The sequence below is a fragment of the Podarcis raffonei genome, chromosome 8 (genome assembly GCF_027172205.1).
Source record: "Podarcis raffonei isolate rPodRaf1 chromosome 8, rPodRaf1.pri, whole genome shotgun sequence".
In the NCBI taxonomy this organism is placed as follows: Eukaryota; Metazoa; Chordata; class Lepidosauria; order Squamata; family Lacertidae; genus Podarcis; species Podarcis raffonei.
The window spans coordinates 70,844,994-70,872,355 of NC_070609.1; the positions used below are offsets into that span (position 1 = coordinate 70,844,994).

The 27,362-nt window shown below is 40.5% G+C and overlaps 1 protein-coding gene across 10 annotated transcripts in view; it reads left to right on the plus strand.

Annotated features, from left to right (window-relative positions):
* The first annotated feature begins 1,422 nt into the window (after positions 1 to 1,422).
* Positions 1,423 to 27,362, plus strand: part of GNB1 (G protein subunit beta 1) — a 76,996-nt gene continuing 51,056 nt past the window's right edge. For 6 of the 10 annotated variants that reach the window (XM_053400707.1, XM_053400706.1, XM_053400709.1 and 3 more), the window contains exon 1: positions 1,424 to 1,534. The gene's annotated coding sequence lies outside the window, so the exon portion shown is untranslated. Of the gene's footprint in view, positions 1,535 to 3,129; positions 3,329 to 18,938; positions 18,994 to 27,362 lie in introns of those variants that run through there. The other 4 variants (XM_053400702.1, XM_053400703.1, XM_053400705.1 and 1 more) reach the window with 3 other exon arrangements.

A 27,362-nucleotide genomic window follows, 5' to 3' on the forward strand; every position in this document is an offset into this window, starting at 1 on the left:
AACTTTTAACTTTTACTACAATAACTTTCTTATTCACAACGAAACAAAAAAATCTCCTTTCACACAAATGACCCCCCTCCCCCCCAAATAAACGAATCTCCTCACGTAGCCTGGTTTTGTGTGAGAAAGATTGTAAGTACTGGGAACCCAAAAGGTAGGGTTGCCCTATTTTGAAGAACAAAAAGAAAAAAGAGAGCGCGCTATGACGGCCATTCAAAGCAAATAAAGGCATTTTCCCTCAAATTTTACCCCGGAAAAAAAGAGGACGTGTCCTAGAGAAAGAGGACAACATGGCAACCCTGCAAAGACCACCCATGTTGCCTTCCTTCACCACCACGAAGGGGCTCCTTTTAACTTTCCCGCCCCCTTCCTTCCTAATCATGACGTTTTTATTTATTGGAAACGACTAGTGTAGTAACAAAATCGCCTCACACGCAGCCTGTGAGAAAGGACGGCGGTGGGCATGACCCAAAAGGAGAAAAGAACCCCAAAGCAGCATGAAGTGACTTATTTTAACTTTGATTATATTATTTTTGATTTTGTTTTTTTATTTAAAAAAAAAGCACCTCAAAATGCCTGGTTTTCAGTTCCAGGAAGGAGGCGGCACGAGACGGGGGGAGGGGGAGGTCGAGGAGGAAAAAAAAAAAGAGAGAGAGAGAGAACCCAGGCAGGCCAAACGGCCGTGCTCGGGGTTTCCCAGCCGGGCCGCAAGGGCGGGGAAGCGAGCGAGCGAGCGGGAGGCAGAGAGAGAGAGAAAGGAAGGAAGCAAGCAAGCAAGCAAGCGGGGAGTTGCCGCCTACCCTCGCCTGCCGCGCCCAACCCAGCCAGCCGAGACTCCGCTGCTTTCCCTATGGCCGCGAGCGGGAGCTGAGCGGCTGAGCCCACACCCACCCACCATAGCTTTTTTAAAACAAAAAACCGAGGAACGCGAAGAGAAAGAAAGAAAAACCGAGAGGAGGAGGAGGAGGAGGAAACAACCTCCCACACATAACAAAACCTGCCCGCCCGAGCGACTCCCTCAGGGGACCCCTTGCCCGCCCGCCTCCTCTTGATTCGACGTTCCTGTTGGTGGTGCAGCCGCCGCCCTCCCTCTTTTCTCTCTCTCCCCCTCCTCCTCGGTGCGTCTCTTCGTGAGGAAACGGAGCGGCTGCCAAGCGCGGCGCGGGACGGACGGACGGCGACGAGGCGGCGGCGGCAGCAGCAGCAGTAGGGGCTTCCTCCTCCTCCTCCCCCTCCCGGTTTATTTCTCTTTCTGTGCCCCCCCCTCCTCCATACCTCCCCCCCCCCGGTTTCCTCCTCTTCCTCTTCCTCCTCCTCTCTGCTTCCTCCCTCGACGCTGCCTCCTGCCCCGCTGGCTGGCCTGACGGACTGAATTGACTGGGAGGAGGAAGGAGGAGGAGAACCGGCGCCTCTCGGCGGGGGTCTTGCGAGGGGGTCGCCCGCCCGGCGGGGAGGGAGAAAGGAGGAGAAGAGGGCGTATTGGCTGGGGGCGGCGGCGACGGAGGCCGTGGATGAGCAACGACCGTCGAGGAAGGTGAGAGAAAGAGAGAGGAAAGCATAATATGTGGTATTATTGGAGGGGGGGTGTCGTTTCGAAATCTCCCTCGCAGGGATCCTAATCACGTTCCCCCCACCCCACCCTTTACAGCTTTGCTTGCCGTCCTTATTACGGACCCAGTTCGTATCCCCACCCTGAAAAAACAGGCCTCGTTCGCCCCGTTCTTAAAAAAACCCTGAAGCCCCATGACAGCCCCTGTTCACATCCCCACCCTGAAAAACAGGCCTTACTGACCCGATCCTGGGCGGGAGGGGGGGAACCCGGCCCCATCTCATATCGTGTTCATACTCTCCCCACCCACCCCGCAAAAAAAAACAGGCCTCATTCGGTTAATCCTGTAAAATCGGGAGACCTTGTTCATTTCCCCACACCGAAAATCAGGCCTTAATCATCCCATCTTTTAAAAAAACCCAACCACCTCCCAATCACTGATCTTGTGCATGCAGTCCCGTCAAATCTCTCCGCGGAGACCCTATTCCAACCCCCCGCCCCATTACGATCTCTCCAGGCCCTTGTTAAATCACCTTAAGCCCTTGTCTTTTAATCAGTATTTTCTAAACTCTCAACATCAGCCAATCCTGTTTCTCTCCCTACGGCCCTGTTTTTTTGGTGCTCCTAACCCCCTTTCTTCCTCTGCCACCCCCGCAGAAGCCTCCATTACGCCCCTTCACATGCTCCTCCCTTTTTAAATCATTTTCTCCCCCCCACCTTAAAATACTCTCTCCTCACTTCTCCCATCTAGATACCTATCCCCCCCCATATCATCTCTTTTTCTAAAAAAACAAATTGTTGGCAAAAAAAGAAAAACATTTCAGTGTGTTTCAGTTATGGGGGACGGAGGAACCCTTTCATAAAATCCCCAACCCTGGGTCCCTCCTGTTTTATCCAAATCATGCTTCTCTTCCCTCTCTAGCCTTCTAAAAAGAGCAATGCAAAAACTAAGAGGGAGGGAGGCTGCCCCTCCTTGAAATTTGAGTACTGTACTGATCAATTTTCCCCATATTTTCTCTTTCCTTTCACCTCATACACTTTCTCTCCTTCCTACTTCATGACTTAAATCTTGCTCCTTTCTGCCCCACTTCTTTCTCTTTCACCCATCTGTTTTTACCTCTCCCCGCAGAATTTCCCCCTCCCAGCTGCTTTAGACTGCCCTTCCCTATTACAGCTACTTCTGCTTTCCCCTCCCTTTTTAATACTCTCCCTTGCTGTTTCAAATCCTTTCCCTATCTACTCCCCTCCATTTTGCGCTCTCTTTTTTCTCTCTCCCCTTCTCTATCCTGTCCTCTCCCCCCATCTTACAATGCCATCCTTCCTGACTAGGCGAGGTGCCCTGCCCTTTTTTGTTAGGGCTGCTGACACAGGAAATCAAGAAATAACCATTTCGGTTTTTTTGCTTTCATTGTCTCCATCACTGTCCCACCCATCTCAGAACATCAGGGAGGGGGAGTGTTTTTCTGTAGCTGCTGGCCAGAGATAGGAAAAGGGTGTGTGTGTGTGTGTGTGTATATATGGGGGGGGCGTTGTTGAGGAACTGATTCTTTTCTGCATGCGTTGAGGCTAGAAGTGGGGGGAGGGGAAGGAGGCAAGCCAGTCCACAGAGGATGCTTGGGAGAAAATATCAAGAGAGTGCTGTTTGTGTGTGGCTGGTACTGTAATGGTGGAAAATTGATTGGGTGGAGGAGAGGAAAACAGGGTGAGATTGCTTTAGGCAACCCCTGGCCAAGGAGAAGGCTAAGAAAATGGAATCTTGGTGGTTTTCTTCTTCCTACGGTAGGAAATGGTTTGGAGGCGGGGAGAGAATAAGAAATGCTTCTACTTTCACTGTCATAGCAGAGAGATTTAGCTGTTGTATTTTTTTAGTTGCTTTTCTGCTTTAATAGGTGTTGTATAATTTTGCCATTAATGTCTCCTCAGGGTAGACGTTGGCTGCTGGAGAACCAGGGAGTGTGCAAATATGATTTTTGGTGTGTTTTTTTAAAAAAGCAATTTAAGGAAAATTGCTTTTGTAGTAAAAGTTTTTTTTAAAATAACTAGTTGAATTTCTAAAACCACATGAGGGAAATGCTTATGGAGACTATTGTGTGACTCTAAATAATGAATTAATCCAGAGGATAAGGAAGGGTTTTATTTTATTTTTAAAATAATGTGTCAAGAGGAATATTAGAATGATATAGAGGTTATCAATTTGTCACTGTGATGAAGAACTAAAAATTTAACGAATGTGATTTTTTGTCATGATTGCCTTAGCAAAACCACTTATTCGAACATTTTATGCAATATAGATATATATATATTAGCCACTTTAAACAAGGCAAATGCTGTTTCCTTAAAAAAATGAAAGCTTGGAAATGGGGAAAGCTGCTTCTCACACCACCTATCCATGTGGATTTGGATGTGGTGAAAGAATAATACCAAAAATTGAAAGGAGGCTGCTGTCGCCATTTATGTACATAGTCTGAGGAGAGGTTTGTTGCACATTTTGAGGCTTTCCTTCTAAGCACAGGCTTGTAAATAAAGACAAACCGCTTCTGCTGGTTTTGTGAAATGCATGTTAGAAAACGAGATGAAGATGAGATCTTAATTAATCTTAGATATTAAGCATTCTCTCTTTTGTAATTTTGGGAAGAGGGGATTGAATAGGTCAATTGTTTTAGTGGTTGCAGATTATGGAGGGTGTGCTTGTTCTCCCCCCCCCCCCATTTTTTTCGGGGAATGAATGGATCTTTTTGTGCTGGGCCCGGTAACTGCAACAAGATGGCGTTTTCAGGAAGGCAACTCTTCATTTTCAACTAAACACTGCTTCACCAAACCAAATCATGTTTAAATTCCTTTTCTGACTTTGATAAGCTTTTTTTTTTTTAATTAACAGATTTGTTTTGTTTGGGCTAGGGGATTGGCAGATGTTCTAGGTTTTTAATCTTTTGATGCTTTTCAGTCTCCAAATAAAGCCGGGTGGGTGGAGTAAATAGTTTTATTGAAATTTTTACATCGTGGCATAAATACATGGGATATAGTGATGGGATCATTTTTAACTTCTCAAAGCCTCGTAAGAGTTTTAAACTCTTTCCCTCCCTAGAATGTTGCCACCAATTTTCTTCTACAGCAGGGCTTACATAAATCTTATACAAGCATTATTTGTAGAACTGTGTAATCTGTCAGTGTGATCACATGTGACCTCTTTGTGATGGAAAGGAAATGCAGTTCTGCTCCTTTGCCAAAAATATGACAGCTTCTGCAACAGTATTTGACCTGAAATTCTTCAGTGAAATATATATATATAAATAAAAAGTGGCATGAAGCAGAAGCTTGCTTGATTAGTAGAACATTTTCCCTGGTCTTTTATATTTTTTATACAAGTTTTTACATATTTTCAGTGCTTACTGGAGTAGCTTGTACAATTGAACAAGATTTTTAAAGTTGGTAACATTCTTTATTAAAAAACCAATAGGTAATTTTAATTCACATTCCAACTGGGTTAAAGTACAGTACTGCAGACTTCTAACTGACCCAAAGCAGATTAATTTAGAAGTGAGCAGAGCATATTTCACAGTCTGTATGTTTGGAATTGTACCTGCATTTGCAGAAACATTTGAAATTACACTATTTGGATGGCATCAAATTATTGTTAATAGCTTTAAAATAATACTATCAAATTTTATTAGTTTAATTTTTATCTTACATCTGAAAGCTCACCAGGGCAGACTAGATGACATTTATTTATTTAGTACACATATCTTGCAATTAGTAAAATGCATAGTATATTTTGAGTTTAATAGTAACCCCATACTCTTTATTATGGGTTCTAACTGTTAGCTCATAACAGTGTTCTTTGCATTTGGCATCGGGTTTGTTTTTCTGGGGGGTTGGGTCTGTTTTGTGTTTCTGCTTTGGTACCGTACATTGTAGTTGAGGCCCACATAAAGAATAGATATTTGGATAAATGCACAAGATATTGATTGACAGTTACTTGTCATTACTGTATTTTCATGTGCACACCACTGGAATTTTGATCATGTTTTATATTTTCCTTTTTTTTGCCCTCTTCTCTATGAGCAGGTGTTAAAATTACCTAAGGGCCTGTGTTCACTAGGGTTTATCCCTATTTATTTATTCATTGCAGCTGCTAGGTCAATGTGGCAGTAGGCATTCTGTCGTGATACTTTATGTGTCTCATCCACTTACTTGGAAAAGTTTGAACTTGGAAGTTAACCATATCATTGTATGGGGACACTGGTTGATGTTACAATACCTAGGCATTATGTGTGGTGGTGGGGGGATAGATGAGGAAGTCTGAAATGTGTTCTATTAAACTAAATTAAAAGCATAAGTTAGAGGCTGCTTGGCCTCTTTTTCAGATGAAAACTAACAAGGCTTTAGTATAAGGATGTCAATTTCCGTTGTATCTTTAACAGCTAAGCATGGTAACCGGTCATAATAGTGGTTATGTAGCCAGCAAATAAATGCTGTATGTTTTGAGCAGATTGATTAACAGGAACACACATTACTGTTTTGGCTTTTAGGTCATCCTTTCTGCAAGTCAGCCCTGCACATAGCTTGCATTTTGTGTTCAATAAGTTTCTCGAAGAGGGGGAAAGTATTTGATCCCCTGCTAACTTTGCCCGTTTGCCCTCTGACAAAGAAATGACCAGTCCATAATTTTAATGGTAGGTTTATTGTAGCTGTGTGGGACAGAATAACAACAGGAAAACCCCCAGAAACCCAGTCAGTCAGAGATTGATGTGCATTATAATGAGTGAAATAAGTATTTGATCCCTTTGCAAAAGATGACTTAGTACTTGGTGGCAAAACCCTTGTTGGCAATTACAGAGGTCAGACATTTCTTGTAGTTGGCCACCAGGTTTGCACACATCTCAGGAAGTACCGGTATTTTGTCCCACTCCTCTTTGCAGATCCTCTCCAAGTCAGTAAGATTTCAAGGCTGATGTGTAGCTACTCAAACCTTCAGCTCCCTCCATAGATTTTCGATGGGATTAAGGTCTGGAGACTGGCTTGGCCACTCCAGGACCTTAATGTGGTTCTTCTTGAGCCACTCCTTTGTTGCCTTGGCCATGTGTTTTGGGTCATTGTCATGCTGGAGTACCCATCCTCGACCCATTTTCAATGCCCTGGCTGAGGGAAGGATGTGCTCACCCAAGATTTGACAATACATGGGCCTGTCCATCGTCCCTTTGATGCGGTGAAGGTGTCCTGTCCCCTTAACAGAAAAACACCCCAAAAGCATAATATGTCCCCCTCCTTGTTTGATGGTGGGGATGGTGTTCTTGGAGTCGTAGACAGCATTTCTCCTCCAAACACGGCGAGTTGAGTTGATGCCAAAGAGCTTGATTTTGGTCTCATCTGACCACAACACTTTCATCCACTTCTCTGGGTCATTCAGATGTGCATTGGCAAACTGCAAACGGGCCTGTACATGTGCTGTCTTGACCAAGGGGACCTTGCGGGCTCTGCAGGATCTTAGTCCTTCACGGCGTAGTGTGTTACCAACTGTCTTCATGGTGACTATGGACCCAGCTGCCCTGAGATTATTGACAGCCCCCCCCCCCAGTAGTTCTGGGCTGCTTCATCACCATTCTCATGATCATTGCAACTCCACAAGATAAGATCTTGCATGGAGCCCCAGACCAAGGGAGGTTGACAGTTATTTTGTGTTTCTTCCATTTGCGAATTATTGCACCAACTATTGTCACCTTCTCACCAAGCTGCTTGGCAATAGTCTTGTAGCCCAATCCAGCCTTGTAGAGGTCAACAATCTTGTCCCTGACATCCTTGGACAGCTCTTTGATCTTGGTCATGGTGGCTACTTTGGAATCTGCTGGATTGATTGCTTCTGTTGACAGGTGTCTTTTGTACAGGTACTGTAACGAGCTGCGATTACAGGTAAGACCTCTCCCTTACAGCAGGAGTCTTTAATCTCAGCTCCTTACATACAGTGAAGATACCAAGTAGCCTGACATCTGGCTGGTTGATAGGGGGTCAAATATTTCATTTATTATAATGCACCTCAATCTCTGACTTGTCTTCTGGGTCTCTGGGGGTTTTCCTGTTGTTATTCTGTCTCACAGCTACAATAAACCTACCATTAAAATTATGGAGTGGTCATTTCTTCGTCGGAGGGCAAACGGGCAAATTTAGCAGGGGATCAAATACTTTTACCCCTCACTGTATTATGGAGTTGATTCTACAACCTCACATAATGCTGATATAATCCAACTGGTTTCATTAATCATGTCACTACATGAAATCTGTAACTGCTCCTGTTTTTTGTCACTTTTCTCCGTACTAATTAAAGTGTATGACTGAATAAAACATATTTTGCTATTATCTGAGGACTTTCAGTGGAATAATCACACTTCTGCTAAAAATGAATGTAGCTTTTGCTTCCTGTATTTTGCTTCCTGCAATTGGCTCAAGTTTCAGTCCCTGGATTGGATTAAATTCTTACTGTCCGTGGATTTTGGCTTTGCATTAGTGGATTGGTAATTGATATTCTCAATTTTAATATCCAGATGTAGCCATATGGCATTCCGTATTGTTTGAGACTGCCATTAACACGAGCTTGACAGAAGAAAGAAGGGAATGAATAATTTTGTGTAGATGGCAGATTTGGCACCAAAGAAAAATCCTTATTGCTGCCATCTTCTTTCCCCTTGCCCTCAGCAGGCATAATAGGAAGAGGAGAGTTTCTAGGATAATTGGTCATTTTGAAAGTATCAGTCATTGTGAAATGGCTAAAGACTGGTTACTTTTAAACCAAATAGTCAATTATATTTGGAGCCTAGAATGGCAGTCGTTGCAAATGCAAGTGACAGGGTCACTTGCCAGAAGGCTTCTAGGCAAAGGCAGAACTAAGATGACGACAAAGGGCAGGAGGAGGGGGGTTTCTGACACTGTAGACTAAGTCCAGGCTCTGATGGTTTATGAAAGGTTTTGTTCAGAAAATGTGCATTGTAAGGTAAAATTTAAATGTATTGATGATAAAGAGCGGGAAGCTATTGCAGTCATAAGGAGTAGTATGATAAATGCCATGGATGACAAAAGGGAGCTGATACCAGATGAGAATATGTAAAGGGGAGTGAAGGAGAATGTCAGGGGTAAAAGAGGTAGAGAATCTGATAGTGTGTTTGGTTGAGAGGTACTGATTCAATAAGAAGATGGTTTCCTCTCAGCAGTGTTATTTATTTATTTAATAAATTAATAAAATTCATATATTGTTTGATTGTAAAAACCAAAAGCAGTTTCCAAACTTTGGATACATTGTTTATTAAATGTTGGAGAAGAATCCTACAGAGTTGATGAGAAATAATGCATCTCTTAAATAAATATTTGAGATGTTTCAGAGGAGTTGTGTGTTTAGATGCCTGCATTTTAAAATTTGGATACTCTGGAAAATGTTTGTATCCATTACTTCCATGTTTTGTTTTGCTTTGTATTTGTTTTTAAAAATATAGCAGTGGGAGTCGTTCATATTGGGACTGAGGGACTGAGGAATAGGAGTTAATCCCACCCACAATTTTTCTGGTTGACACTCCCCCTTGCTCCACTTCCATTTGCCGTGTGGTATACGCTTTGCTGTCTTGGGCAAAAAGCAGTTTTGGGAGGTAGATTTTAACTAGGAAAGGGAGGGAAGGGTTAAAGCTCCTCTTCCTGCACCATGGTCCAATACAAATTCCTCTCTGCATGCACAGCTGCATTCACCATTTTTTTAAAATGGGAAGGTCTTAATGTCATTTAGTTGCATCTTTAGTCTGTTTCCACACCAGAGTGTTCTTTGCCATCTATAAGGCTGACTTAATTTTATTATATCAGGAAGATACGTTATCAAATGCACAGATGGTGAAGGGGGCACACACACATATTTGCATATACATGCACACTTTATATTTATCACTTGCACAACTATGGCATTTAGAAATTAAGGAAATACTTTTATCTTTCTGAGAACCTTTTGTGTGTTTATCTGTATTTCGTTTCTGTAAGTACTGTTTACCATATGGATTTTACCATAGTTTAACTTTGAAAATATGTGTTATATTTATCTTCTTTACCTCACTCTCACCTTCCTGCCACATAGCAATAAAAATTGCCAATTGGCACCATCTTTTTAAATTATCTTATAAGTATTTGGGAAAATGGTGTGTATGTAGTGCTGATATATTAATGGGAAAGGGTGTGGGAGGAAATAAATTCACTACAAATTTTCTGCTTCAGTCCTAGTGCTTCTTGTTGTATATACTTGCAAGTAAGAAAAATAGGCTAACCTGAGGCAAGTGGAAGAGGTAACCTTTATCAAAGATCACACCCATGAATTGTTATAATGCATATGTAAAACTTCATCTGATACTCATCTCTTACATCTTTAAAAGTGAGTTATGCTGATATGTTCTCTTACAAGTGAGATGCATTAAAATACTGTTTCATATCTTTTCATCTAAGAACAGGAAGGGATTCTCTATCTTAACAACTCTAAAGCTGTGGTTCATCTAAGTGTGAGTTTTCAGGAGTCTTGAAGGCATGATTTACTTCACAGTTTGTAGTTTGGTAGGAGCTTGAAAGAGTGGTATATGCATTCTCCATGGCATTAAGATCTAAATGCAAGCTCTTGGTTTTTTAAGGATGCTGATTGATTGTGTTATAAACAAAGTGATCTGTGGCAAAATTCTTATTTTTCGGATGAGGATATGCCTTAGCCCCACTCTCCTATTATACACAAGCAGGCTGTCACTTTTTAATTCAGTAGTTCAGTTTTGTAGGAGTCATTCTTGTTTGAGGGCAAAGGCATCTCTCAGGTGCAGCTTAAAGTTGGGCAAGAGCTGTTAAGCTGCCTGTCAAGAAGCCAGAGAGTGATACCTTCCAAAATCTAATTTTGTGTTCAGAGTGGTGTTTCTGAATATGTGAGTAGGTTCAACACTTCTGGGTGTTGAAATTGAGGAGTCTTTTGTGGCAAACTTTGATACTCCCTACTTTAAACAATAAAAAGTGTACTGAGCTTTATGTATACCCTAATGAAATAGCAGTGTAGTGTATAGGTTTGTTGCTTAGGTTGTCTTATTAAATTAGGAGCACATTAGCGAGAGGTGAAATGTATAAGTCTTATTAGGTGACTTAAAACCTGTGTTTTGCCATGACTGCTAATTTGAGTAGAATTGCCAAAATTTATGAAAATCTGCTACATAAGCTTTCCATTATTCTTTCACTATCTTTTTGAAGTATAAAAGATACTTGCATAAGAGAAAGGTCATTTAGAATGTTGACACATAAGGGAATGGTAAGGGATGTGAGCTTTTGTGTAGTAATGACATTTTTCCCCCTGAGAGAAGAATTTTAACTTTGTCTTCTAATTACAAGTTAGCTGCTTCAAAGGCTCATTTAAATGGCCAGAAGTAATTTTCAACGCATTCCTGGAATTACTTGTGTTTTTGTCCCTTTGGATGCCTGTGGGAATGCTAAAATTAACTGATCTATCTTTTACAGCCCTTCCCCCAAGTACACCTTTCTTCTTATTTCTTGCCATTACAGTAGGCCCACAACGTACACACATTTAACTTGTGTGCATTCAGCTTTATGTGTGTGGGGATTTATTTATTTTTTTAAAAAATCTTGGAATGGGGGTGGTGTTCCATGAAAAATGACTTTGGCAATTTCACCTGCCAATGAACCCCATGTGTTTTGGCTTTAGGTGCGATTTCCTGAATGCAGCCCCTGTCTTATTTGAGGCCTTACTTTATTGAAAAGTTGGGGGGACTGGGGAGGTGATAAATGTAATGTGTTTTAGAAACCTAGGAAGCTGATATATACAGAGTCAAAACATTAATCCATCTAGCTCAGTATTGTCTACTTTCACTGGCAGTAGTCAAATATCTTTCAGACAGGAATCTTTCCCAGCGCTATTGGAAGATGCCAGGGGCTGATTGTGATACTTTTTGTATGTGTTCTACTGCATTGAGCCATGCCTTTTGTCTTAATATTATAGCAGATCCAAATGTTTGCTGCATAGTATTTTAAAAGCAGACTAAGAACTTCATATATATGAGAGATACCTGTAGTGTGAGCTGTTTTTATTTAAGACTTTTAACATAAACCTCAATCTGCAATGGCTCCATTCCAAACACACCTCTTCACAAGTTTCATTATTTTAATGATTTGATATAAAATTCTGACCTTATTTTTCTGAGCTATTTGCATGTGAATAGAATATTGCAGTGGCATATTTTGCTGCATTTAAGAATAGCATCTCCTTGAGCATAAAAAGCACATGTTTAAAGTTCATGAAAAAGTATACTCTGTCAGGATGGTTAGTGCTCTATAAATACATCTCTTGCCCACCTAGCGGTTCAAAAGCATGTCCAAGTGCAAGTCGTGTTTGTATACTTTTGGACTGGACTCAGTAATGTTTTGATTTGCTAAGTTGATCTGCAAAATTTTATCAGGTGATAGCTTGTTCTGTGAGAGGATGACAAGCTCTGTATGCAGCTCTCAAGGTTTTGCAAGTAATGTAATTGGTAAGAATGTGAGTTGAAAATATACCTGTTCATTGATGAGGTGATACTTGACTTCACTAAGTGGCTTCAGTTAAGCAACCATCTGCCTTAGCCCCTCACATCTGTATATTGTTGTTGTTGGCATCCATCAGTCTTGAGAGACAGTGGAGTGTGCCTCCAGGGGTGAAGTCTAACTGCAGTGTTAGGTGTACTGAAATGACCTCCCAAGGGCACAAACCTGGGCAGTATGTATGGAGGTCCTGGGCTGCCGAGACGACTAGACCCCCCCCCCCGCTCGGTCTCACTGATGCGATCCAAAGGAAAGCAGAGCAATATGTTTGGCACCAGCTGGGCTGCAGGAGTTGCCAGAAGGAGGTGTACAAGATGCAGTCCAACCGTCTTAGAGATTCCAGTCTGGAGAGTAGCCGATGGGTCTCAAACCCTCAGTGAATTACGACTTCCCCTGCATGCAAAGACAGGCTGCAGCAGATTGAGTGGATGAGACCAGTACTGGGTCCAACAGTAAAGAAGGTGGTTTCTGCAGGTCCTGTAGAGGAAAGTAAGGGGAAGATGGGGGTCATCAGCCTGGGAATGTAGCCCATCTTGGAGGAGGAAAGCTGTGATGCTAAATCTCTGCTGCCTTGCAGTACATTTTTTGGGGAAGAAAAGGCTAAGAAGTAAACCCTACTATTGGTTGTCAAACTTAATCCGTTCCAGGAGTCAGTTTGACTCCCGGAACATTTTGAAAACCAAGGCGCTGCTTCTGATTGGCTGCAGGAGCTTCCTGCACTCAATCGGAAGGTGTGTTGTACGTTCGGCTTCCAAAAAAGTTTGCAAACTCGAACACCCACTTCCGGGTTTGTGGCGTTCGGGAGCCAAAACGTCCAAGTACCAAGACGTTTGACAACCAAGGTACGACTGTATAATACTGGATTGTTATTAAATACTGATACATTAAAAGAATTTTAAGTGTGGGCTCCTTGTTGCTTAGAGGTGAGTCCTGAATCTGGCCAATTGAAGACTATTGTTTTAATGATGGCATGATGAAGAGATACGAATTGATAACTGCTGACCAGAGGTGCTTGATCAAAGATCAGCCATTTGTTTAATGTTTATAGGTAACCATGCAGTCCTAGGTTTTATGTGCAGGTTACTAAGTCCTATGTTTATTATGGCTGGCACATAGCCTGACCAATCAGTATGTTTAAATCTTATCGTTTCTAGCTGGTCCCAGTTGCTTTTGAAAACTTGGTAGATTGTGTTAACTCCCACCTTTCAACAACAGACTTAGCTGTTACTTTCACAAATCACTTGAACTAATGACAGCAGTTCTGCATGAGGTGGCAATTGGTGTTCTTATTTAAACACTTTTAATTTGGATGCCACTGCCTTGTTTTTAAGTTTTATGAAAAAATCTAAATCCTAGCACATATTAACCAATATTTTAAGTTTGTTGCTGTCACAGCTATATCTTTTCGGAAAGGAGTGTAGTAGCTCTCTAAATTTAATACACACTATTGCTTCAAAGATTTTAGTTTGATCATAAGTTTCATCTTCCCTTGATTTACACAAATTCTCATAACAAATAAGCAAGTCTACAAATACAGTGTTTGAAATTCGCCGGGCACATTTTGCAACTTACTATTCGCCACTTGCAACCACTTGAAGATGCCCATGTGCTAGGAGGGCATCTGACGTCTCCACCATCTGGAGGTGTATGTCTGGAGATCCTTGGATCTTGACTGTTTTCACACACTAGCAACACATCCTGTAGAATTCTATCCATTGTATTTTATCTGCACAGTCAGAATGAATTTCAGGAACCAAAAAGTTGCATTGAAAAATATGACTTTTAAGCCGCCTGGCCCCAAAATGGCAACTAGGCATTCCATTTTGGCAACCGTTTGGTGACTGGTTTAAGGAGCCATTCGGTATCTATATATCTGTGTTTCTCACACTGCATACATACTGATGCTTGGTTGAGATCCTACAAGAAAGAAATGGCTGGCAGGGGTGGGAGCTCAAAGGAGCCCAACAGGCTTAAAAGCTATACAGGAATCCAGCAGCTGCAAAACTGCAATATCAAGGATGGCACCACTGACTCATGAAGATGGGTAGAGTTTGACAAATGCATGGTTCTGTAACCTTGCTTTTGGCAGAAACAATAGGTTTGGTCTATGATGTAGTATCCTGCGGCAAACAGAGTGGAATAGGAATTTTACCTTTCTTAGGTAACTGACAAAATGAACCATGAGCCATAATTGGTGATTGTCAAACACTAGCTAGAGTGTTTATTAGGATACAGTTTTATGTTTAATGCAAATGTATTGAAATTAGAAACTCTGTTCACCTTAGGACACACAAGTAATTTTACATTAATAACCAAATTGCTCTCTTTCTGTTTTGTACCTGTCTGAATTGCACTTAACCCAATGTTGTAATCTTGTTTTGAACATTTGCTTCTGAAAGATGCATGGCATCTACTCAGGATTTGTGTAGCCCAAGTGAGTGTGAGCCTGTAATGAGAAGTCAGTCAGTCTCTTGAGCATGTAACCCTTTGAGTTCTGAAAGGCAATAATATCTAGCACTAGGATTTCACCCAGCCTCAAGTAGCTAATGCAGGAGAAAATGCCGTACTAGGCAGTGCATTGCATATCTAGATGCTTTGCAACTTTATCAACCTCCCTGTAGTCAGCAATTCCTTCATATTATACAAGAGAGGTGGGGGGCAGGTGGAGAGTAATGATTATCTTGCGGTGGTGTTGCTCTGTCTCCCCTAACTGCAGACATGCAGCCTACGACAGATTACTATCAAGGGAATGCAGCCCTTAACAGTAAAAAGATTCCCTCATCCCTGATAATAAACACTTCTGAAATGATGATTGCATATAATGGTTCTGTCTAGTAGAGAGATCTTTGTGCTAGAAGATGAACCTTTAGTAACAGGGTTTCTTGGAATCGTAGTGAAGATGTAGGTCTAGGAGCATAGTGCAATGTCTGTAATAGGAGCATTTAGCATTGTGCTCTGGATCAAAATTTGAAGGCTGCTTTCTGTTCCAAGAATTCATGGATGCCAGTTAGGGAAGAATTACATATTATGTAGTATATTACAGTGATAGAACGCCAGTCAAAATATAGTTGCCCCAAATGCAGCAGTCAGAAATAAGAGAAGTTACTAGCTTTTCATAGAAGCATCATGAGATTTCTTGTTTGGGGTGACTTGACTAGGCAGATGTTTTTAAACTGTGATTGCCAACCTGGCACCCAGAAATCTCCACGTAGTCACAATTGGACCCATACCAGTAGCAAAACACACCTGACCCCTGGGGAATTTAGAACACTGGTTGGTCCCAACTAGAAATGGGAATAGTGGTACAAGGGTGATAATTGCTGAGCTGGCCTAGAAGATCCATTGCCCCTCCAGCTCCCAGGAATTGGAGAGGCAGCAGGTCTTCACAACTGAACACTGGGAAGAAGTTTAGTTTAAATCAGGAAATGGTTGTTTCCATCTCTGTTACTAGGGGGTGAGGGAAGAGCCAGGTTTTGGGTTGTGTTCAATGTTAGCCCTGCTAAAAGTCGACCTGTTGGAATATTGGTTCATTAATGTATTTCAAGTTGTTAACCAAAGAAGAAATGTCATTAGCCTGGTTACTTGGAAGAGATAAGGAACGGAGAAAAGATACATACAAGCATCTTAAAAACTGCTGTGTTACTTTGGCCTGTATTTAAGTATAAGGTAGGATTGTTAAGTTCTGTGTGAGGATTTCCTTGAGTTTTAAGTAGCTCTGAACCTTTAGAGTAGGTGTGGTGAGTCTGTGACCATTTATGCTGTTGGACTCTTTAATTTCCATCTGCTTGAGCCAGTTCATAGGAATGACTGTATAGTCCAGCAGCACCTGGAGGGCCGCAGGTTCCTCTACCCCTGCCTTAGGAAAGAACCACAATGGTTATCCTTTTATATGGAGAAAGCTATATAGAACACCCCCTCACTTGCACATGTTAAGCATGTTAACCTGTGATTTTGTGGTGCAGACTGTGACTAGAACAGTACGAATCGGTTGGACCAGGATGATATTGTTAGCTCTGCTATGTAAGGAAGCAAGCAGGATTTTGCACACACTGACCAGTACTTGGTTCTAATGCCATCACTGTAGACAAATGGATTTTATTGTTATAGGTATTTTTAAAAATATTGCTTTTCCAAGCAAAGCCCATAAAAGACACTTACAGCAATAAAAAGTACAAGTATTTTTAAAATCCATTATTAGGAAAACCAAGAATAAGACAGATTCACAAGAATTAAACACTCAGAACTGCAGTAGTGTATCAGTGTACCATCACTCATCTGGTGACGGGGAGAAAATGTTACCTGGGGAAAGCCAATCAACTAAAATGTCTAAGACCTTCAGAAAAGCCTGACATGTACCTACACACTATATATGTACTGGAGGGAGATCTAAAGATGTGGTCATCCACCTCAGAGAAGTTGGATGTGGATACACCAAGAATACCTCTGATGCAGATCTCACTGCATGAAAAGGATGGTACAGATGTAGGCAGTCATCTAGTAGTTCAGTCCCAAATCATTAGGGCTTTAAGGTTAACACCAGCAGCTCAGTTTGAGCACTGGTATCCAGTGTAGCTGGTATATTACAGTGGACTGCCATATACCCATCAGGACTTTTGTAGTGCATTTTGAACCTCCTGAAGTTTCAAGATAGTCATTAACAGTAGTCCCGCAGAGTACATTACAGTTGTCTATCTGGACATGTCTGGAGCATGGATCCCTGTCTGTCCTCCCCAGAAGGGGCTGCATTTAACATACCAGCCAAAAGTGATAAAACATACTCCTAGCCACTGATGTTACCTGGGCTTCCCCAGTCAGTGCCAAATCCTAGAGCACTCCCAAACTGTAGTATTTTAGCACGTCAGAGTGCAAGTAGATAAATAGGTACCGCTCCAGCAGGAAGGTAAACGGCGTTTCCATGCGCTGCTCTGGTTTGCCAGAAGCGGTTTAGTCATGTTGGCCACATGACCCGGAAGCTGTACGCCGGCTTCCTTGGCCAGTAAAGCGAGATAAGCTCCACAACCCCAGAGTCGGCCACGACTAGACCTAATGGTCAGGGGTACCTTTACCTATTTATTTAGGTTGAGGAACTTTTATGCCAGCAAAGGGGTGAAAATTTTATTGTGATTCCACAGGCATTGTATCTGGCAAAATATTTTTTCTTTAGAATTCTGCTTTATTAGTAACAGTTCCCTGCATAAAGTCTGTTCAAGTGGACATTAAAAGTTGCAGTTTGGCTGCTTCTTGTGACAGAACTTACTGCAATATATATATACCTTTTATGTGAGAATTGTTAAAAACAATTCATTTACTTTATTTGGTTGCACACTGCTAATCATAAAATTTCTGCTTTGGTATAGTTTTATTTAGGTTATATTTTGAGTCTGACCAATCAGATTTTGTGGGTTTCAAATAATTTTAGGGAGTGTCGGTTCTTGTTCATTTAGGAGCCCTTTTATATTCTGCTTGTTATTTTATTAATATATCATGTAATTACATTTAAATCTTTTCATAGTAAAACTTTACCATAAACACATCATTTTATAGTTTTAATATACATTTATGAGAACACACTATATTTTCTTATATTTCATGTTATTAGCCCTTATCCTATGTATGCTGTACATAGGACTTGAAGAAGGAATTTTCTGAACTGCATTACACTTATAATAACCTACATTTCTTGCACTTGGAGGCCCCCGCCCCTTATCTTGCCTTTCAGCGGTGCAATCCTAATTTTGTGATGGCTTTACTGCACTGCTAAATCATTCAGTCATTCCTAATCAAAATATTGATTCACCTAGAAACCTTTCAAGTATATATATATATGAATGAACACAGAAATGCTTTAACTTTTTCAGAGCACAAATAGCCAATGATTTTTAAACATCATTTCCTAGGTGATTAGAGCCATCTTAAGAGAGAGAGTGTGTGTATAAAATACACAAAGGCTTTCTGCATCACAGGAAAGCAAGCAGTTGGAAACGCCTGCTCTAAACAGGAAGTGACTTACACAGTTTGCCAGATGTGAGACGACAAGTTGCAAAGTCTTTGTTACTTTTCTAATTTGTGTTTTGGTTGAAAGGAGGGGAGGGGAACTTCTCTAACTTTTTGAATATTGCATTTTTACATGGGCAGCTGTATTTGTCACTTCATTTTTGCCCCGTAAATATACCTCTTGTTCATTTGAGAACATTGCCAGTTGGTGTAGGCAACGTAGAGCTATATGGAACAATGGTCTCTAACCCTTTATAAGACATATTCATGTAAATAGCTAGGAATTTATGTGAACTATGCCATCCCAGTTGCTCAGGATGGGTAATGAAAGCAGCACCCCAACAGAATGAATCAGAAGAAGAAAAATTCTTTACCTTTCCCCATTCAAACAGTCTTTGCCATCTCAATATCCCCCAACCATTGTATCACTACAGACCTATCTCTGGCATGAAAAGGATGTAGAAAGTCCCAAAGAAATCAAAGGAATCTTACTTCCATGTCATGACACCCTTTTCAACTGCAGCCAGCATCAATTCTGACGATGACTGGAAATTAATCTTCACCCATAAGAACAAAGTCAATTGTACAGAGTTTACAGAGGCGTATGTGAAAGCAATGCAATGGGTTGTATAAGTCCTACTCAAAGTAGATCATTGAAGTTAATAGACATGACTAGCTAAGGCACATAAATTTTGATGGATCTACTCTTTGGTATAATTTTGATGGATACAAAACAATACCCCCCCCAAAAAAAGTTGCATTTGAATTCCTAATGTTGTTAATGGCAGACTGATCTATTGCAATATATGTTTGACAGGAAGAACTTTCTGACAATAAGAGCTCTTCGACAGTAGAACAGACTCCCTCGGAAGGTAATGGACTCTCTTTCTTGGAGGTTTTTAAGTAGAGGTTGGGTGGCAATCTGTCTTGGATGCTTTAGTTGAGATTCCTGCATTGCAGGGGATGGATTTGATGACCCCAGGGGTTCTTTCCAACCCCAAAGACCAGTCCAAACATAATAGCATTGGCCTGTTGATAAATTGAACTAATTAGTTAGTTGACATTTTCCATTTACAGCTGTACCTTGGTTCTCAAACGCTTTGGTTCCTAAACACCGAAAACCCGGAGGTAAGTGTTCCCGTTTTCAAACGTTTTTCGGAAGCCAAACATCCGATGCGGCTGTCGGCTATTGGTGTTTTAGGGGTTGTTTTTAAAAGTCTGGAACGGATTAATCTGTTTTGCATTACTTTCTATGGGAAAGCGCGCCTTGGTTTTGTGATGATTTGGTTTTGGAATGGACTTCTGGAACAGATTAAGTCTGAGAACCAAGGTACCACTGTATTTCAACGGAAATGCATTTTTCCACTTCTTTCTTAAGCCTACTCGTCTCATACACAATTAAAGTGGCAGTGGCTATGTTCGCACATAATGCTAAACCATGTTTAGTACTCTGTGGCTAAGCCTCCATGAGCCTGAGTGAAGTGTCAGGCTGACTGATACCTTCTCCTCCTGATTGGCTGGGACTGAGAAGAATTCTGCCAAGTTTATTTGCATTTGAAGGTGTTAACTGGTCACCCTTGTTTTTAACAAAAGCGCTTGCTGAATCTTAAAACCATGACTTATAAATCTATGCTGGATTTTGCTTTTTTAAAATTTGTAATCTCAAATGGTGTTGGAAAACTGAATAATTTTTTTGTACTTCTACCCAGATTCCTTGCACAATCACTGAGAACACTTACATAAAATCTTCAGAGTTATCATTCATTTTCTTAATGGGTGTAGCAGGAATTACAAGTGGACTCATCATATTATCAAAGTGAGATGATGTTGCATGAAGAGACCCCTGCTAGTTTCCAGTTACAGATGCTTGTCATATTCAGATTGATTAGGCATTATTCCAAATTGTATACTGTGGGCTGTGTATGTTGCACTGTGCTAAGAAAAGTTAGTTTGGCTTTTTATTGACCCTTGGACAAATTAATTTTGTGGGTTAACTTCCCCAGTGGCTAAAGACATGTTTCCTACTGGAGATCTAAGCTTAACTTAGCATTGATTTTTCATTGACATAAAATGGTTAGCATGACTACAGCATTCATAAACATTTATTAATTTCATTAAGGTAATCAAAAATAGATAACAAAAATAGGATTGACAACATTTTGTCCAGTAATTTTAACCACTATCCCCACCATAAATGAATATATGTGCCTCTCCGTTTTCATCTTCTCCAGGAGTATAATATTTCTGGAGTAAGTAAAAGAAAGAAAGCTGGCTAACCATGGTTGTTGTAACTAAGACCATCAATTCATGCACAATGCTAATTTAAGATTCTTTGAAAGTGAAACTAAACTTGGCAGAAGTTCTGCCCATGTGAGCTCAGCTCCACTTTGATTAGAATCAAGGAGGCTCCTCTATGTAATGCTAAACTGTGGTTTAGTTAACATGCTAATTGGGATAGTATACTAGCCTAATCTCTTAAAATGCCAGGTTAATTATGATGTATCTATAATGCAAGCTGCCCTTACAGGATTCAAAGCAAGTTAAAGTATGCCACCTCTTAACATGCTGTAATAGCCTCTATTAAGTTAAATAGAGGCTCCTCACATAAGACAGCTGGTAAATAAACATGTCAGAATTTTCAGGCACAGCAGCTGTATGAAAGATCTCCCCTCTACAGTTTAACTGTTGCCTCAAATTGTGTCCTTTGTGCCTGTGTTCTTTTGTGTTTGCATGTTCTGCATAGGGATGGTCGATAAATTAGTTCAGTCTGCATTTTAAAGTGAACTGACCTCATTCATCAACCCTGGGTTTATATGTACTGGAAATAATTTATAAGTTGGATTGTTAACTTCCCTGAACGTTTTGCAATGCTCCTTTGATTTTTAAATATGTACTGTGGGGGCATACAAGTACACATTTTTGTGCAGGAAATTATAGCCTCAAAACTGAGCTCAATATACCTTAAAATGACAACCTCAGTTTAAAAGTCAGCTTTAAACTCTTTGTGCCCAGCTCTCACTTCCAAATCTCACCCCTCCCCATATCTTCTGTGGTTGTATATAGAACATAGAATGTCTCAAGACAATCGTCTAAACGTGGCAGTACACAATTTTCTGCACTCTGGTAATCCCAGGGAAGAGGGGATAATCATAATCCAGGTGTTATTTATGTTCTGATGCGAGTGGCCCATCTAGTCTAGCATCCTGTTCTCCCAGTGGCTGAGCAGATGCTTATGGGAAGTCCAAAAGCAGGACCTCAGCACAGCAGTGCTTTACCCACCTGTGATTCTCAGCAATTGATATTCAGAGACAAACTGCCTCATGCTGTGCAGAGTAAAACCTGTATATCGACTAGCAACCATTGATGGCCTTCCATGAATTTGTCTAATCCTCTGTTAAAGCCATCCAAGCTGGAGGCCTTCACTGCCTCTATTTAAAGAGCATTCACGACAGCCTACCCTTTTTCCTGTTCAAACTGTTTCTTTTTTCAAAATTACAAAACATACCCATTATCCCCTGTCACTCCCTTCCCCCAACATTATATCATAATATAGCCAGAAACATATAATTGATGAAACTATAATTAGGCTACAGTACTTATGAAGATCTGGACTATTTTACACTTATTAGTGGGCTGCAGTTCATTGTTGCAATGAAAATGCTCCTTCTGAAGGCATTTGTTTTATTTGTTGTTTTAATGTATTCTAACCTTTAAGTTTTTTTCTTTAAATTTCTTTAAATTATAAAGTGGTATAGAAATGAAATTAACAACGACAGCAACAAACTCGGGGCGGCGGCGGCACCCAGACATTCTGTTGTGTCGATCGTTACCCAGATTTAAGGAGTCATTTGTCAATTAGCTTATATTTCCGAGTTTCTTTTCTTTTTTAAAAAATAATATTTATTAAAGTTTTAAGGGGTACAAAAAGAAAAAGTAAAAAACATCATTTTAAACAAAAAACAATACAACACATCACAATAGGTAAAGAAAAAAGGATAAAATACAAAGGGAAAAAAACCCAGAAAAATAAAATCCATTAAACAAAAAAGAAAAAACAAAGAAAAATACAACAAATCTTCCCATTACTTATCTTTCATTAGCTTATTTCCTTGACCTCCTCACACCTCCCTTTTTTGTATTCTAGATCGATTATCTATTTCAGCAAATCCTTTCCATCTTTTCAAATTTTAGTCCTGTAATTTATCTTAGTATAATGTAGCTTTACTTTCCCTCCTTTCACCAATTAAAAGTCAGTTTTTCCCAAATCCTTTATATCATTCCTGCTAAAGTCACATAACATCATTCCAACATCCTTCTAACATTCATTAATTTTACAATGTTTCTGTAAATAGTCTTTAAATTTCTTCCAATCTTCCTCCACCGACTCTTCTCCCTGGTCTCGGATTCTGCCAGTCATTTCCGCCAGTTCCATGTAGTCCATCACCTTCATCTGCCATTCTTCCCGGGTGGGTAGATCTTGTGTCTTCCAGTACTTTGCAGTAAGTATTCTTGCTGCTGTTGTGGCATACATAAAGAAAGTTCTGTCCTTCTTTGGCACCAATTGGCTGACCATGCCCAGGAGAAAGGCCTCTGGTTTCTTCAGAAAGGTATATTTAAATACCTTTTTCATTTCATTATAGATCATCTCCCAGAAAGTCTTAATCCTTGGGCATGTCCACCAAAGGTGAAAGAATGTACCTTCGGTCTCTTTACATTTCCAACATTTATTATCGGGCAAATGATAGATTTTTGCTAGCTTGACTGGGGTCATGTACCACCTGTATATCATTTTCATTATATTCTCTCTTAAGGCACTGCATGCCGTGAACTTCATACCTGTGGTCCTTAACTGTTCCCAGTCAGCCATCATAATATGTCCAACATCTTGTGCCCATTTTATCATAGCAGATTTCACCGTTTCATCCTGAGTATTCCATTTCAACAGCAAGTTATACATTCTTGACAAATTCTTAATTTTAGGATCTAGCAGTTCTGTTTCCAATTTTGATTTTTCCACCTGGAAGCCAATTTTTTTATCCAAGTTAAATGCCTCCATTCTCTGGTAATAATGAAGCCAATCTCGCACTCTATTTTTTAATTTTTCAAAACTCTGCAGTTTTAATCTGTCTCCCTCTTGTTCCAAAATATCCCAATATTTCGGCCATTTGGCCTCCATATTGAGCTTTTTCTGAGCCTTCGCTTCCATTGGTGACAACCACCTTGGGATTTTATTTTCAAGCAAGTCCTTATATCTTATCCAAACATTAAACAGTGCTTTTCTGACAATATGGTTTTTAAACGCTTTATGTGCTTTGACCTTATCATACCACAAATATGCATGCCACCCAAAAACATTGTTGAAGCCTTCTAAATCCAGCACGTCAGTGTTCTCAATAAGCATCCATTCTCTCAGCCAGCAAAAAGCGGCTAATTCATAATAAAGTTTTAAGTCTGGCAGGGCAAATCCACCTCTTTCTTTAGCATCAGTTAATATCTTGAATTTTATTCGAGGCTTCTTGCCCTGCCAGACAAATCTAGAGATATCTCTCTGCCACTTCTTGAAACACTCCATTTTATCCAAAATTTGCAATGTTTGAAACAAAAACAGCATCCTTGGCAATACATTCATTTTTATCGCAGCAATTCGGCCTAGCAATGATAGCTTCAGGTTTTGACCATATTTCTAAATCCTTTTTCACTTCCATCCAACATTTTTCATAGTTATCCTTAAATAAATTCACTTTCTTAGCAGTCATGTTAACCCCTAGGTGTTTCACTTTCTTAACCAGTGTTAATCCTGATATTTCTGAGTTTCTAACACTGGTTTGGCTTAGTGTTACATCCAAACCAGGATTCGTGGTTTGGCTTCCTAAAACCGCAAGCAGTAAGGAAAGAACAAACCTTGATTCTAGATTGTGGTTTGTTTGGATAGAGAAAAAGCAAACATGGCGTAGTAGTTCCTAGCGCACATGTACCAGCATGTTGTATACTTACCTTTAAGCCATAGTGAAGCTAACTGTGGTTTAAAGTGATGTGTAAACCAGGCCATTTTGTTGTCCTGCAGAGCTGCTAAAAATAGATAATTGTATGTTTTGTGCCTGCACATGCAGTGCTAGGACTCTATCTGGTACAGAATTCATATTCCCGAGAATCTGCTTTGATTAGAAAAACACAGACTTCTCTCTCTTTTCAGCCATTAGTCGGGAAACTTGAATACCAAAGGGAGAAGTCTAAAGTTGGAATAGCTCCATTTCCTTTGTCATCATCCTAGTTCCTTCTTCTCCATTCCATTTTCATTGCACGTGTTTCACCCTTGCCCTGTAATAAGCTTTTCCTGGCCAATATAATTGAAATTCTGCGATTTTTTAAATTTTAAATATGCTCTTTCTTGCATGAATCTTTTAGGGTAGGATGGAGATTGGTAAATTATTTAGTTGAATGTCATGTATATATTTATATAATTTGGGATTCACAGATTTGGTTTCTTTAGTATGAAATGCATTTATCTGGGGGAGAGGAAACAACATACTTAGCCTTAACCGTAAAGATCTCGATGTAGCACAGGTTTTTTGTGGTTATAGTGAGGTTCCCCCTGTTGAGTCTTTCCAAATGTAAGATCCGGAGCAGAAACACAGAACCTCTGCCCTGAGAGTGGGAAGGAAGCCTTTTTCACTAGCTTTGCAGTAAGGATACTATAGAAACCAAATCTACTTGCACTGTCTTGCTTTTCTTCTCTATCCTTCCATGCATGTTTTTCCAAACACAGAAAATGTGGCATGAGTGCTTCACTCAGGAAGCACTTGGTGCTCCTTCTACTCCCTACCTCCAACTTCAGAGCTTAGAAGGTAAAGTTGGGGGGAGCTACCCAACCTTACCCCCTTTGGGCTAATTGTCACCAGAGCACTTTGCCATCTTTCTCCCTCTGGCTGTGTTGTGTCTCTGACACTGATGAGATGAGGCAGTGGCCAGACACCTCCGTGCTCCACCATGTTTCCTAGCTCTGAAATACTTCAGCATGTACAGGCAGCTTCCAGCCTCTGCATCTTCTCTCTGCCAAAAGCACAGAGAGGATGGCTAGAGCTATACACAAGGTTGCATCATCTATACACCCTTGTATCTATAGTTTAATAGTTTAAACCAGGCATGTCCAAAGTCTGCTTCGGGGGCCTAATATGGCCCTCTGGTCAATTTAATCTGGCCCCTGTAGCAGCATATGTCCTGGGGGGAAAATCCTAAAAAAAGCTCAATCAACAACTTTGGCTTGGCCCTCAAGCATGTTCACTTCATCAAATCTGGCCCTCTTTGAAAAAAGTTTGGGCACCCCTGGCTTTAAAGGCAGGCAGGCAGGAAGAGTGAAACCCATTGTGTAGCTTTCTGTGGTTGTTGTTTTTTATACAAGGCTGTATTCTGAGGCAGACTTGGAGTGTGCTTTTCTTTCTCCCTTCCAGGAAATAGAGAGAGACTATCTTAACACATATTTTTATTGTCTGATCTTGAGATGTATGTGAACAGATGTTTAAACACCACAAGTGACCAGGCAAATGGCTATTTGCAAGTCAAGTTTACTTGTTGTAAGTGTGTGTGCTTTGGTCCATGGGGTCACGAAGAGTCGGACACACTAAATGATTAAACAACAACAACTTTGCTTTTTCCCAAGGCTTTGATAGAGTGTGATGATGTTGTTTTGATCTTAGTGTGCTGCCAAAGCTGTTAAGCTGGGAGTGGGTCGGTTGTTTTATGGTGTGTGTTTATGGATTGCATGTGCTTTTGTGTGAATTTGTTGATACGATAATGTATAATGGTTTGTAGCAAACTAAGCTCTACTCAGAGTAGACTCATTGAAAAAAATGACCCTTAGTCATGTGCATCAATTTCAGTGTGTCTTGTCTGGGTATAGCATTAGATAACAAGCCTGTGTTTTAAAATATGTAGGAAGTGATTTGGAGACCTTGCATAACAAGCAACTAATAAGTCATCACTACTACTGCTACTATTAAATTAAATCTTGTCCTTACAGCAGCTGTGAATTCCATCCTTATAACAAACCTGTGAAAGAAGCCTTTATTTTAGTCTTTCTAAGTGGCCAACTGACTAGCACCACTAAGCCTCTTGTCTCTTGTCAGCCTTGCCTCTCTTCTCTAGGAGGAAATTTAGATTGCAAATTCTTTGGGGCAAGGGCCTGTGGTGTTTTTCTTATAGTATTTTGTAAATTTCACAGGGTCAAGTGACTGAGGCAAAAGGGCAAAATGGGATTTTTTACCTGTTTCTGAGAATATATTGTTTCTTTTCAAGAGTTCTGCAAGGGCAGGCATAGAATGTGGTCTTCCAGCAGACTGATGGTTGCTTTCAAGAGGACCCATCTAGTGCCTGCTGATCACTGGGATCTCTGTTGTCAAATTCTGGGTCAGATGCAGCTTGGTGTGCTCCATTGTAGGCACTTAATACATTCTTAAGGAAGAATGTGTGCTTGGGATTGTTAAATGCAGGTCAGTTCTGCTTTAACTGTTGAGATCCTCCTGAATGTGTTCTTTTTGTTTTGAAAATTTAACATGGACATTAAAAAAAAAAAGGCTATGCAAGACAGAAGTTGGCTTGTCCTTGCACTAAGTAATTTTTTTTAGCATATTTTCTTGTTTCTCTATGCATTATATACTTGATATTACGTGTCTGAGCTCAAGATGTTGATAACTGTTGTTTGCTTTCTAAAAGCTATAATTGTAATTCCTTTCTGAAAATTTGTTTAGAAATGTAAAGAAAATCTGAACTGCATCATGTGCTGGTTTCTGTGAGTTAACAAACAGAACTTGGATGTGGTCTGAATTTGTGTGCAGCTTTAGGGTGTGGCTTCCTTTCTGTTCGGATTCCTTTCCAGCTTTCATTACTAGTCACGAGCATTTCTCTTTATTTCATACAGGCTTCCTTCCTCTGGCTCTTAAAAAAAGCTGATTACCCTGCAACAGTGTTTGCGGGTGGGGGGGAGGGAATTTTTTGCAACAATAAATGGGCTAGTGAAGGCTTGAAGTTTGTGTTAATCAAATGCTTAGTCATCTCTTTGTGTTCGAAATAATACTATTTCATCCCTCTTCTCTGCTTTCTCTTCTCTCTCCCACCCAATTCTCTGCTTACCAATCTAGGTGTAATGTTGCTATGCTGTATGCTAGCCAGTAAAATTATTTGTATATCATAAACAAGCTAAATATGAGACAGGTGCAACAGTTGACAGACCACAATTTTATAGAAA